Source organism: Lolium rigidum, chromosome 7, assembly GCF_022539505.1.
Source record: "Lolium rigidum isolate FL_2022 chromosome 7, APGP_CSIRO_Lrig_0.1, whole genome shotgun sequence".
Lineage (NCBI taxonomy): Eukaryota > Viridiplantae > Streptophyta > Magnoliopsida > Poales > Poaceae > Lolium > Lolium rigidum.
The window spans coordinates 40,056,720-40,072,467 of record NC_061514.1 but is presented as its reverse complement, the minus strand read 5'-3'; positions in this window follow the sequence as shown (position 1 = coordinate 40,072,467).

Genomic DNA, 15,748 nt, shown 5'->3' with positions numbered 1-15,748 from the left:
AGGAGTCACATACCAGAGAGCAAATGTGCCAAATTTCAGACAGAAATCTGGGCTGAGCAAAGAGATCGAGAAATCTCGAGTTCTTGAGCAGAAACGCGAGTGAGAGAAAGTGAGTACGAGTTTTTTCGGGAGAGAGAAGAGAATGAGTGAAAGGGATGATGAAGTGGGGCAAGGAGGGGCCCACACACCAGGGTGGCGCGCCCCTTGCCGGCCGCGCCGGCCTGTGGGGTGCCACCCAGGGTGCCCCACTCGGTCATCCCCGAGTGCTCCCGTGTGCCCCTTCGAAAAATAAGACTACCAGTATAATTTTTGTAAATTTTTGAGAACTTCGAAAAATGCACATTTCTGGGTGTTGAAGTAATTATTACTGCGCAGGAAAATGATTTCCAAAATCTTAAACAACTAAAGCATATTGCAAAACAAAAGGTACTACAGCAAGTAAAACAAATGGAGGGAGAAAGAAAGAAAGAAATGTTGTTTAGCTCTCTTATGCATTAAAATATACTTGTTAACAAGGTTGATCAAGTCTTGCTACCAAATAAATTTTATATGACATAAGAAGAAATAAACCTCAAATCAATCATGTTACCTTATATTGAATTGATATGGATCCAATCACAAGAGTTTGATATTCTTCTTTAGGCTCATATATAGGACAATCAATGGATCCCACCTTGATAGTTTTCACATTAAAAATTGTATTAACTCCATATACTTTATCAATCCTCTTGGGAAAATAGACAAGATATGTTCCTTGTCATCAACATTGAAAGTAACCTTGCCTTTATTGCAATCAATAAGAGCCCTCGATGATTAAGAAAGGGTCTTCCAAGAATAATAGACATATTATCATCTTCGAGCATTTCCAACACAACAAAATCAGTTATTATCAAGCAATGTTGAGTAACTTGAACAGGAACATTTTCACATACACCAACAGGAATAGCAGTAGATTTATCAGCCATTTGCAAAGATATATCAGTTTGTATCAACTTATCTAAATCAAGTCTCTTGTAAAGAGAAAAAGGCATTACACTAACTCCTGCTCCCAAATCACATAGAGCAGTTCTAACATAATTATTCTTGATGGAACAAGGAATAGTCGGTATACCTGGGTCTCCAAGCTTCTTTGGAACCTTACCATTAAAGGAGTAATTAGCGAGCATAGTGGAAATCTCCTCATTAGGAATTTTCCTTTTGTTAGAGACAATATCTTTCATATACTTTGAATAAGGAGGCAATTTAATAGCATCAGTCAAAGGGATTTGCAAAAATAAAGGCTTCATCCAATCACAAAATTTATTATAATGTTCCTCCTCCTTTGATTTTAGTTTCTTAGCAGGAAAAGGCATTGGCTTTTGAACCCAAGGTTCTCTTTCATTACCATGTTTCTTTGTAATAAAATCTTCTTTAGTGTACTTTTTATTTTTATCATGCTTTTCAGTTTCTTTTTCAATTTCTTCTTTATCGGGAGCATCATTCTTATCATTATCTTCCTCATGTTCATTACCACTTTCAGTTTCAGCATCAGAAATAGAAATACTATTAGGATCATTAACATGTTCAGAGGATTCTACAACAGTTTTATGTTTCTTCTTCTTTTTCTTAGAAGGACTACTAATTTCTTTAGTTCGTTGAGAATCTTGTTCAATTCTTTTGGGATGCCCTTCAGGATATAAAGGATCCTGGGTAGAAACACCGCCTCTAGTTGTTACTTCATAAACTTGTTTCTCTTCATGATTATTTTTTAACAAGTCATTTTGCACTTTAGTAAGTTGATCAATTTGAGTTTGAATCATATTGAAATGTTTAACAAGCATCTTAACATCATTGGAGGTTCTCTCCACAATATCATGCAATTTACCAATAGCTTGAGAATTTTCCATTAGATGATTCTCTACTCTCATATTAAAATTATTTTGCTTAACAATATAATTATCAAATTCATCTAAACATTGATCAGGAGGTTTTGAATATGGAATATCTCCTCTATCAAAGCGTTGAAGAGAATGTACCTCGATTGTAGATGAAGGGGGAATTATCTTACATAGGTCTTCTATAGGAGGCAAATTCTTCACATCTTCAGATTTAATACCCTTCTCCATAAGAGTTTTCTTGGCTTCCCTCATATCTTCATCATTTAATTCAATCATACCCCTCTTCTTCAATATTGGTGTCGGGGTTGGTTCAGGTGTAGACCAATCATCATGATTTTTGCTTATCTTCGCCAATAATTCTTCAGCTTCGTCCGGAGTTCTCTTCCTGAAAACACAATCAGCACAACTATCCAGGTATGCCCTAGACTCAATGGTTAGTCCACTATAAAATATATCAAGTAAATCATGCTTTTCTAAATCATTTCCAGGCCGAGCTCTAATAAGAGAGCAAAATCTTGCCCAAGCTTCAGGCAATTTCTCTCCATCTTCTTGATCAAAGCTATAAATTCTCTGCAGAGCCATATGTTGAGCACTAGCGGGAAAGTATTTTCGAAAGAAAACATCAAGCAAACAACTTGGACTATTAATAGAATCAGGAGGCAAATTATTATACCAAATCTTAGCATCATCCTTTAATGAGAAAGGGAAAATCTTAGCAACAAAATAAGTACGCATCTTAACATCATCAGAAAACAAACTACTTAAAGTAGAAAGCTCATTCATATGTTCTACATCACTCTCTTTTTCAGTACCACAAAAGGGTGTTTTCTCTACAATAGATATATGAGATAAATCAAGAGAAAAGTCATAATCTTTATCCTTAATGTTTATAGGAGATGTGGCAAATTTAGGATCAGGAGACAGTTTATATCTAACAGCATGTTATGCAATAAGCTTTTTAAGGTTACTTGTACTAGTAGTAGCATTGCATTTATCAATAAAATCATCGTCAAGTTCCACATAATCTTCATCAAGATCATCAATCTCAGGTGAATTAACAGGTGTAACAGTATTTTCATTAGGAGTTTCAGTAATTTCAATTTGTCTAGACCTAGCAATTGTAGCATCTAGAAAAGGACCTAATGAACCAGCATTATCAAGCACAGTAGAAGCATCATCAAAATTATCAGAGGAATTTTCAGATTCAGCAGAAATACCAACACGTGAAGTTTGTGATGGTGAAACAAGTTGACTTATCACATATGGTGAATCAAGAGCAGCGGAGGTACTCAGAGTTGTACCTTTTCTTGTAGTGGATGGTAATATGACGACCTTAGTATCGCGAGGTTTACCCATGATGAAGAATTTGCAGCGAACAATATCAATCCAAGTGAACTTGCAAATAAAGCTATGCTCCCCGGCAACGGCGCTAGAAAATAGTCTTGATGACCCACAAGTATAGGGGATCGCAACAGTCTTCGAGGGAAGTATTACCCAATTTATTGATTCGACACAAGGGGAGACAAAGAATACTTGTAAGCCTTAACAACGGAGTTGTCAATTCAGCTGCACTGGAAACAGACTTGCTCGCAAGAGTTTATCGAGTAGCAACAATTTTATAGCAAGTAGGAATAATGGAATAACAGCAGCGGTGAAATAAAGACAGCGAGTAGTGATTATAGTAAACAACGAGGATTAAAATATCGTAGGCACAGGGACGGATGAACGGGCGTTGCATGGATGAGAGAATTCATATAACAATCATGATAGGGCATTTGCGAGGTAATAATAAAGCGGTATCCAAGTACTAATCAATCAATAGGCATGTGTTCCATATATAGTCGTACGTGCTCGCAATGAGAAACTTGCACAACATCTTTTGTCCTACCGGTCGGTGGCAGCCGGGCCTCTAGGGAAACTATCTGGAAATTAAGGTACTCCTTTTAATAGAGTACCGGAGCAAAGCATTAACACTCCGTGAACACATGTGATCCTCACATCACTACCATCCCCTCTGGTTGTCCCGATTTCTGTCACTTCGGGGCCATTGGTTCCGGACAGCAACATGTGTATACAACTTGCAGGTAAGATCATAAAACAATGCATATCATGATGAAACAATAACATGTTCAGATCTGAGATCATGGCACTCGGGCCCTAGTGACAAGCATTAACATTACAAGTTGCAACAATATCATAAAAGTAACATCTACGGATACTAGGCACCATGCCCTAACAATCTTGTGACTATTACATGATCAATCTCATCCAATCCCTACCATCCCCTTCAGCCTACAGCGGGGGAATTACTCACACATGGATGGGGAAACATGGCTGGTCGATGGAGAGTCGTCGGTGGTGATGGCGGTGAAGATCCCTCCAATTCCCCGTCCCGGCGGAGTGCCGAACGGAGTTTCTGGTCCCGAGGCGGAGTTTCGCGATGGCGGCGGCGTACTGGATGGTCTCTGGAAATATCGACGTACCCCCTGGCGTTTTTAGGTCGAAAGACGTATATAGTCCGAAGGAGAGCGTCGGCCACACAACAAGGCGGCGCGCCCCCCCTGGGCCGCGCCGGCCTAGTGTGTGGGGGCCTCGGGCCCCCACCTGGCTTGCCCTTCTGGCTCCGTCGCATTCTGGGAAAATAGGGCCTTTCGCATAAATTCCGAGGATTTTCCCGAAAGTTGGATTTCTGCACAAAAACGAGACACCAGAGCAATTCTGCTGAAAACAGCGTTAGTCCACGTTAGTTGCATCCAAAATACACAAATTAGAGGCAAAACAATAGCAAAAGTGTTCGGGAAAGTAGATACGTTTTGGACGTATCATTGCGCCGCACTACACTCCTCCACCAACAACCTTCACGTGCTCCTTGACTCCTACTGGTTCGATAACCTTGGTTTCATACTGAGGGAAACTTGCTTCTATACGCATCACACCTTCCACTTGGGGTTCCCAACGGACGTGTGCTTCACGCGTGTGAAGCTAAATTTCTGGCACCGTTGCCGGGGAGATCAAGACACGCTGCAAGGGGAGTCTTCCACATCCAATCTCTTTACTTTGTTTTTGTCTTGCTTTAATTTACTTTATTTACTGTCTTGTTTGCTTTATATCAAAAACACAAAAAAATTAGTTGCTTTACTTTCTGTATTGTTTACTTGTTCTATATCAAAACACAAAAAAATTAGTTACTTGTCTTTACTTTATTCTATTTGCTTAGTTTACTTTTATTACTGCTACAATGGGTAATCCTGAAAATACTAAGTTGTGTGATTTCACTAGCACAAATAATAATGATTTTATAAGTACTCCTATTGCTCCACCTGCTACTACAGCAGAATTTTATGAGATTAAACCTGCTTTACTGAGTCTTGTTATAAGAGAGCAATTTTCTGGTGTTAGTACTGATGATGCTGCTGCCCATCTTAATAATTTTGTTGAACTTTGTGAAATGCAAAAGTATAAGGATATAGATGGTGATATTATAAAACTGAAATTGTTTCCTTTCTCATTAAGAGGAAGAGCTAAAGATTGGTTGCTTTCTTTGCCTAAGAATAGTATTGATTCATGGACTAAATGTAAAGATGCTTTTATTGGTAAATATTATCCTCCTGCTAAGATTATATCTTTGAGAAGTAGCATTATGAGTTTTAAGCAATTTGATAATGAACATGTTGCTCAATCATGGGAGAGAATGAAATCTTTGGTAAAGAATTGCCCTACCCATGGACTAACTACTTGGATGATCATCCAAACCTTTTATGCAGGATTGAATTTTTCCTCGAGGAACCTATTGGATTCAGCTGTTGGAGGTACTTTTATGTCCATCACCTTGGGCGCCGCAACAAAGATTCTTGATGATATGATGATCAATTACTCTGAATGGCACACTGAAAGAACTCCTCAAGGTAAGAAGGTAAATTCTGTTGAAGAAACCTCTTCTTTGGGTGATAAGATTGATGCTATTATGTCTATGCTTGCAAATGGTAGATCTCATATTGATCCTAATAATGTTCCTTTAGCTTCATTGGTTGCTCAAGAAGAAAATGTTGATGTGAATTTCATTAAGAATAATAATTTCAACAACAATGCTTATAGCAATAATTATGGTAACAACAACTATAGGCCATATCCTTCTAATAATGGTAGTGGTTATGGTAATTCTTATGGTAATTCTTACAACAATAATAAGAGTGTACCCTCTGGTCTTGAAGTCATGATTAAAGAATTTATTAGTACACAAACTGCTTTTAATAAAACTGTTGAAGAAAAGCTTGGTAAAATTGATGTTCTTGCTTCTAAGGTTGATATTCTTGCTCTTGATGTTAATCTTTTAAAACTTAAAGTTATGTCTGAGGAAGTTAAAAATGCTAGGTTTGCTAAAACAAATGCCATCCAAGTTCAAATTAATGATAATATTAGAATGTTGGCTGAATTGCATGCTAGGTGGGATAGAGAAGAAAAAGAAAAACTTGCTAAAGAGAATAATGTAGCTAAAGTTTGGACTATTACCACCACTAGTAATGTTGATTCTTCACATGTTGCTACACCTCCTACTATCAATGGTAAAATAATTGGTGTTGGCAATGTTTGTACTCCTAGTGCAAAGCGTGTAAAACTGCCTGAAACTGCTGAAACTGCTTGTGATAAAACTGCTGAAATTTTTCAAAATATTGGGGACAATGATCCCATTGCTGTAGATCATAATGGTTTAGATTTTGATGATTGTCATATTACTGAAGTTATAAAGTTCCTACAAAAACTTGCTAGAAGTCCTAATGCTAGTGCTATAAATTTAGCCTTTACAAAACATATTACAAATGCTCTCATTAAAGCTAGGGAAGAGAAATTAAAACTTGAAGCTTCTATTCCTAGGAAGTTGGAAGATGGTTGGGAGCCCATCATTAAGATGAAATTCAATGATTTTGAGTGTAATGCTTTATGTGATCTTGGTGCAAGTATTTCTGTTATGCCTAAGAAAGTTAATGATATGCTTGACTTGCCACCATTGAAAAATTGTTATTTGGATGTTAATCTTGCTGATAATTCTCTAAAGAAACCTTTGGGGAGGATTGATAATGTTCGCATTACGGTTAACAATAACCTTGTCCCCGTTGATTTTGTTGTCTTGGATATTGAATGCAATGCATCTTGTCCTATTGTCTTGGGAAGACCCTTTCTTGAACTCGTTGGTGTTGTTATTGATATGAAAGAAGGAAATATTAAGTATCAATTTCCTCTCAAGAAAGGTATGGAACACTTCCCTAGAAAGAGAATGAAGTTGCCTTTTGATTCTATTATTAGAACAAATTATGATGTTGATGCTTCTTCTCTTGATGTTACTTGATTTGCACTTTCTGCGCCTAGCTGAAAGGCGTTAAAGAAAAGCACTTCTTGGGAGATAACCCATGTTTTTATTTTACTACTGTATTGTTGAGTCTTGGAAGTTGTTACTACTGTAGGAACCTCTCCTTATCATGTTTTTGTGCCAAGTAATGTCTCTATGGTAAAGTTGATACTAGATTTGGATTACTGTGCAGAAACAGAATTGCTGTCTGTCACGAATTTGCGTAGATCTCTCTGTAGAAAAATCACAAAATCTGCCAATTTACGTGCGTGATCCTCAGATATGTACGCAACTTTCATTAGTTTTGAGTTTTTCCGTCTGAGCAAGTTAAGTGCCTCCGAAAAATTCGTCTTTACGGACTGTTCTGTTTTGACAGATTCTGCCTTTTATTTTGCATTGCCTCTTTTGCTATATTGAATGGATTTCTTTGTTCCATTAACTTTCAGTAGCTTTGTGCAATGTCCAGAAGTGTTAAGAATGATTATGTCACCTCTGAATATATGAATTTTTGATTATGCACTAACCCTCTAATGAGTTTGCTTTAAGTTTGGTGTGGAGGAAGTTCTCAAGGGTCAAGAGAAGAGGATGATACAATATGATCAAGAAGAGTGAAAAGTCTAAGCTTGGGGATGCCCCGGTGGTTCATCCCTCGCATATTTTAAGAAGACTCAAGCATCTAAGCTTGGGGATGCCCAAGGCATCCCCTTCTTCATCGACAACTTATCAGGTCACTTCTAGTGAAACTATATTTTTATTCCATCACATCTTATGTTCTTTACTTGGAGCGTCTGTTTGCTTTTATTTTTGTTTTGGTTTGAATAAAGTTGGATCCCACCATCCTTATATTGGAGATATTACGCTCTGCTTTTTCATATGGAACACTTGTGTTCTTAGGTATGCTTTAATGTTCATGGCGAAGGCTGAAAATTGCTTTGTTGATTGCTATTTGGTTGGAATCAGAAAATGCTTCAAATGGTTTGGAATAACTTGATACCTGGCAATTGTTTTGAGCTCTCATAGATCATGTTTAAGCTCTTGCATCATGTAGTTTAATCTATTAGTGGAGAACTACCATAGAGCTTGTTGAAATTTGGTTTGCATGATTGGTCTTGATACGTCTCCAACGTATCGATAATTTCTTATGTTCCATGCTACTTTATTGATGATACCTACATGTTTTATGCACATTATATGTCATATTTATGCATTTTCTGGAACTAACCTATTAACAAGATGCCGAAGAGCCGATTCGTTGTTCTTGCTGTTTTTGGTTTCAGAAATCCTAGTAAGGAAATATTCTCGGAATTGGACGAAATCTTCGCCCAGGGTCCTATTTTTGCACGAAGCTTCCAGAAGACCGAAGGAGAGTCGAAGTGGGGCCACGAGGTGGCCAGGGGATAGGGCGGCGCGGCCCAGGCCTTGGCCGCGCCGGCCTGCCCCCTGGGCCCCTCGTGTGGCCCCTCGCATTGCCCTTCCGCCTACTTAAAGTCTCCATCGCGAAACCCCCAGTACCGAGAGCCACGATACGGAAAACCTTCCAGAGACGCCGCCGCCGCGAATCCCATCTCGGGGGATTCAGGAGATCGCCTCCGGCACCTCGCCGGAGAGGGGATTCATCTCCCGGAGGACTCTTCATCGCCATGATCGCCTCCGGAGTGATGAGTGAGTAGTTCACCCCTGGACCATGGGTCCATAGCAGTAGCTAGATGGTCGTCTTCTCCTTGTTGTGCTTCATTGTTGGATCTTGTGAGCTGCCTAACATGATCAAGATCATCTATCTGTAATACTATATGTTGTGTTTGTCGGGATCCGATGGATAGAGAATACTATGATTATGGTGATTATCAATCTATTGTTTATGTGTTGTTTATGATCTTGCATGCTCTCCGTTATTAGTAGAGGCTCTGGCCAAGTTTTTGCTCTTAACTCCAAGAGGGAGTATTTATGCTCGATAGTGGGTTCATGCCTTCATTGACACCGGGACGGTGACGAGAAAGTTCTAAGGTTGTGATGTCGTTGTTGCCACTAGGGATAAAACATTGATTCTATGTCTAAGGATGTAGTTGTCGATTACATTACGCACCATACTTAATGCAATTGTACTGTTGCTTAGCAACTTAATACCGAATGGGGTTCGGATGATAACCTCGAAGGTGGACTTTTTAGGCATAGATGCAGTTGGATGGCGGTCTATGTACTTTGTCGTAATGCCCAATTAAATCTCACTATATTTATCATATCATGTACATGCATTGTTATGCCTTTCTCTATTTGTCAATTGCCCGACTGTAATTTGTTCACCCAACATGCTTTTATCTTATGGCAGAGACACCTCTAGTGAACTGTGGACCCCGGTCCTATTCTTTACATAGCATACAATCTACTGCAATTGTGTTTTACTATTTTCTTGCAAACATCTTCCACTCGATACGTTTAATCCTTTGTTACAGCAAGCCGGTGAGATTGACAACCTCACTGTTTCGTTGGGGCAAAGTACTTTGGTTGTGTTGTGCAGGTTCCGCGTTGGCGCCGGAATCCCTGGTGTTGCGACGCATCACATTTCGCGACCATCAACCTTCAACGTGCTTCTTGGCTCCTACTTGGTTCGATTAAACCTTGGTTTCATACTGAGGGAAACTTGCTTCTATACGCATCATACCTTCCACTTGGGGTTCCCAACGGACGTGTGCATCTACGCGTATCAAGCTAAATTTCTGGCGCCGTTGCCGGGGAGATCAAGACACGCTGCAAGGGGAGTCTCCACTTCTCAATCTCTTTACTTTGTTTTTGTCTTGCTTTATTTTATTTACTACTTTGTTTGCTGCACTAAATCAAAATACAAAAAAATTAGTTGCTAGTTTTACTTTATTTACTGTCTTGCTCTCCATATCAAAAACACAAAAAAAAATAGTTACTTGTCTTTACTTTGTCTGCCTAGTTTACTTTTTGCTTATTGCATCATGTTTCCTTTTAATTTTACCACAAAAGACATACCGGTAGGACGTGGGTCCATAGTTGGGAGAAATAATATAGAAGAATTTTTCAATCATGTTAGTATTACTGAAGATTTTGAAGATAGGCACTTGGTAGAACTTGCACCTACCTATGAAATTGCTACTGCTGCTTTAGTTCGCATGTTGGAAACTAAATTTGTTAATCTCAATCCTATAATCCAACACATGTTTCTTACACTTGGTGATATGGAAGAAGGGGAAAAGAAAGATTTTGTTTTAGAAACCCTTCTTAGAGAATTTGGTGGTCTAGCAAGAGAGGCTAGAAAGGTTTTTGCTAAATTTAACATGCTAGGTTCTCATACCAATTTTATTGGTCTCCTTGAAAAAATGGACATGGATAGAATAAGGTACACTAATAACATTAATGATGGTGGGGAAATCAAAGCACCAATACCATGTAAACTCCTAGCTATGAATGATGCATTAGAAAATAACTATGCTTGGCTTGTTCCTGAAAATTTGTTCGATGAGAGTAGCAAGCCCAAGACTAATGAAAAGGGAGACGCTAAAACTTATGTATCCAATATATTATGCTTGGTTGAGAAAACTCCCAATACCCCTGGTTATGATGTTGATGCTTCATCTCTCGATAATACTTGATTTGCACTTTCTGCGCCTAGCTGAAAGGCGTTAAAGAAAAGCGCTTATGGGAGACAACCCATGTTTTTACTACAGCAATTTTTTTGTTTTGTTGAGTCTTGGAAGTTGTTTACTACTGTAGAAACCTCTCCTTATCATGTTTTTGTGCCAAGTAAAGTTTCTATGTCAAAGTTGATGTTATATTTGGGATCGCTGCGCAGAAACAGCATTGCTGTCTGTCACGAATCTGGGCACAGTTCTCTGTAGAAAATTAGAAAAAATCTGCCAATTTACGAGCGTGATCCTCAGATATGTACGCAACTTTCATTAGTTTTGAGTTTTTCCATTTGAGCAAGTCTGGTGCCAGCTTTAAATTCGTCTTTACGGACTGTTCTGTTTTTGACAGATTCTGCCTTTTATTTCGCATTGCCTCTTTTGCTATGTTGGATTTATTTCTTTGATCCATTAATGTCCAGTAGCTTTATGCAATGTCCAGAAGTGTAAAGAATGATTGTGTCACCTCTGAATATGTGAATTATTAATTGTGCACTAACCCTCTAATGAGTTTGCTTGAAGTTTGGTGTGAAGGAAGTTTTCAAGGGTCAAGAGAGGAGAATGATATACTATGATCAAGAGGAGTGAAAGCTCTAAGCTTGGGGATGCCCCCGTGGTTCACCCCTACATATTTTAAGAAGACTCAAGCGTCTAAGCTTTTCCTCCCCTGAAACTATATTTTTATTCAATCACATCTTGTGTTCTTTACTTGGAGCGTCGGTTTGTTTTCGTTTTTTGTTTTTGTTTGAATAAGATGGATCCTAGCATTCACTTTTTGGGAGAGAGACACGCTCCGCTGTTGCATATGGACACATGTGTCCTTAGGCTTTACTCATAATGTTCATGGCGAAGTTTCTTCTTCGTTAAATTGTTATATGGTTGGAATTGGAAAATGCTACATGTAGTAATTCTAAAATGTCTTGGATAATGTGATACTTGGCAATTGTTGTGCTCATGTTTAAGCTCTTGCATCATATGCTTTGCACCCATTAATGAAGAAATACATAGAGCTTGCTAAAATTTGATTTGCATATTTGGTCTCTCTAAGGTCTAGATAATATCTAGTATTGAGTTTTGAACAACAAGGAAGACGGTGTAGAGTCTTATAATGTTTACAATATGTCTTTTATGTGAGTTTTGCTGCACCGGTTCATCCTTGAGTTTGCTTCAAATAACCTTGCTAGCCTAAACCTTGTATCGAGAGGGAATACTTCTCATGCATCCAAAATCCTTGAGCCAACTACTATGCCATTTGTGTCCACCATACCTACCTACTACATGGTATTTCTCCGCCATTCCAAAGTAAATTGCTTGAGTGCTACCTTTAAAATTCCATCATTCACCTTTGCAATATATAGCTCATGGGACAAAATAGCCTTAAAAACTATCGTAGTATTGAATATGTACTTATGCACTTTATCTTTTATTAAGTTGCTTGTTGTGCGATAACCATGCTTACGGGGAACGCCATCAACTATTGTTGAATATCATGTGAGTTGCTATGCATGTCCGTCTTGTATCGAAGGATCTATCATTTTAGTGGTTGGAGCATGCAAAATTGTTAGAGAAGAACATTGGGCCGCTAACTAAAGCCATGAATCATGGTTGAAGTTTCAGTTTTGGACATATATCCTCAATCTCATATGAGAATAATAATCATTGCTACATGCTTATGCATTTAAGAGGAGTCCATTATCTGTTGTCCATGTTGTCCTGGTATGGATGTCTAAGTTGAGAATAATCAAAAGCGAGAAATCCAAAATGCGAGCTTTCTCCTTAGACCTTTGTACATGCGGCATGGAGGTACCCCTTTGTGACACTTGGTTGAAACATGGCATGCAAAGATCCGGTAGTCCAAGCTAAGTAGGACGAGGTGCGGACACTATTAGTATACTATGCATGAGGCTTGCAACTTGTAAGATATAATTTACATAACTCATATGCTTTATTACTACCGTTGACAAAATTGTTTCATGTTTTCAAAAAAAAAGCTCTAGCACAAATACAGCAATCGATGCTTTCCTCTTGAAGGACCATTCTTTTACTTTTATTGTTGAGTCAGTTTACCTATCTCCTTCCACCTTAAGAAGCAAACACTTGTGTGAACTGTGCATTGATTCCTACATACTTGCATATTGCACTTGTTATATTACTTTATGTTGACAATATCCATGAGATATACATGTTATAAGTTGAAAGCAACCGCTGAAACTTAATCTTCCTTTGTGTTGCTTCAACACCTTTACTTTGATTTATTGCTTTATGAGTTAACTCTTATGCAAGACTTATTGATGCTTGTCTTGAAGTACTATTCATGAAAAGTCTTTGCTATATGATTCACTTGTTTACTCATGTCATTACCTTTGTTTTGATCGCTGCATTCATTACATATGTTTACAAATAGTATGATCAAGATTATGATGGCATGTCACTTCGAAATTATCTTTGTTATCGTTTTACCTGCTCGGGACGAGCGAGAACTAAGCTTGGGGATGCTGATACGTCTCCAACGTATCGATAATTTCTTATGTTCCATGCTACTTTATTGATGATACCTACATGTTTTATGCACATTATATGTCATATTTATGCATTTTACGGAACTAACCTATTAACAAGATGCCGAAGAGCCGATTCTTTGTTTTCTGTTGTTTTTGGTTTAGAAATCCTAGTAAGGAAATATTCTCGGAATTGGACGAAATCTTCGCCCAGGGTCCTATTTTTGCACGAAGCTTCCAGAAGACCGAAGGAGAGTCAAAGTGGGGCCACGAGGTGGCCAGGGGATAGGGCGGCGCGGCCCAGGCCCTGGCCGCGCCGGCCTGCCCCCTGGGCCCCTCGTGTGGCCCCTCGCGTTGCCCTTCCGCCTACTTAAAGTCTCCGTCGCGAAACCCCCAGTACCGAGAGCCACGATACGGAAAACCTTCCGGAGACGCCGCCGCCGCGAATCCCATCTCGGGGGATTCGGGAGATCGCCTCGGCACCCTGCCGGAGAGGGGATTCATCTCCCGGAGGACTCTTCATCGCCATGATCGCCTCCGGAGTGATGAGTGAGTAGTTCACCCCTGGACCATGGGTCCATAGCAGTAGCTAGATGGTCATCTTCTCCTTGTTGTGCTTCATTGTTGGATCTTGTGAGCTGCCTAACATGATCAAGATCATCTATCTGTAATACTATATGTTGTGTTTGTCGGGATCCGATGGATAGAGAATACTATGATTATGGTGATTATCAATCTATTGTTTATGTGTTGTTTATGATCTTGCATGCTCTCCGTTATTAGTAGAGGCTCTGGCCAAGTTTTTGCTCTTAACTCCAAGAGGGAGTATTTATGCTCGATAGTGGGTTCATGCCTTCATTGACACCTGGGACAGTGACAGAAAGTTCTAAGGTTGTGATGTCTTGTTGCCACTAGGGATAAAACATTGATTCTATGTCTAAGGATGTAGTTGTCGATTACATTACGCACCATACTTAATGCAATTGTCACGTTGCTTAGCAACTTAATGCTGAATGGGGTTCGGATGATAACTCGAAGGTGGACTTTTTAGGCATAGATGCGAGTTGGATGGCGGTCTATGTACTTTGTCGTAATGCCCAATTAAATCTCACTATATTTATCATATCATGTACATGCATTGTTATGCCTTTCTCTATTTGTCAATTGCCCGACTGTAATTTGTTCACCCAACATGCTTTTATCTTATGGCAGAGACACCTCTAGTAAACTGTGGACCCCGGTCCTATTCTTTACATAGCATACAATCTACTGCAATTGTGTTTTACTATTTTCTTGCAAACATCTTCCACTCGATACGTTTAATCCTTTGTTACAGCAAGCCGGTGAGATTGACAACCTCACTTGTTTCGTTGGGGCAAAGTACTTTGGTTGTGTTGTGCGGAGTTCCGCGTTGGCGCCGGAATCCCTGGTGTTGCGCCGCATCACATTTCGCGACCATCAACCTTCAACGTGCTTCTTGGCTCCTACTGGTTCGATTAAACCTTGGTTTCATACTGAGGGAAACTTGCTTCTATACGCATCATACCTTCCACTTGGGGTTCCCAACGGACGTGTGCATCTACGCGTATCAGGTCTCTCTAAGGTCTTGATATTTTCTGGTGAAGTGTTTGAACAACAAGGAAGACAGTGTAGAGTCTTATAATGCTTGCAATATGTTCTTGTGTAAGTTTTGCTGTACCTGTTCATACTTGTGTTTGCTTCAAACAACCATGCTAGCCAAAGCCTTGTACTGAGAGGAAATGCTTCTCGTGCATCCAAACACCTTGAGCCAAAACCCATGCCATTTGTGTCCACCATATCTACCTACTATGTGGTATTTTTCTGTCATTTCAAAGTAAATTACTTGAGTGATACCTTTAAAATTTCATTCCTTTGTCTTTGCAATATATAGCTCATGGGAAAATAGCTTAAAAACTATCGTGGTGATGAATATGTAGCTATGTGTTTTAGTTCTTATAAGTTGCTTGTTAAGCGGTAACCATGTTTCTAGGGACGCCATCAACTTTTTACCTTTGTTGGATATCATGTGAGATGCTATGCATGTTCGTCTTGTCTGAAGTAAGGGTGATTTATCATGATCAAATGGTTTGAGTATGCATATGTTAGAGAAGAACATTGGGCCGCTAACCAAGGCCATGTATCATGGTGGAAGTTTTCAGTTTGGACATTCATCCTCAATCTCTTATGAGAATATTATCTGTTGTTGAATGCTTATGCATTAAAGAGGAGTCCATTATATGTTGTCTATGTTGTCCCGGTATGGATGTCCTAAGTTGAGATCTATTAAAAACGAGAAATCAAATGCGATTGATCTCCTTGGGCCTTTGTAAAGGCGGCATAGAGGTACCCCTTTGTGACACT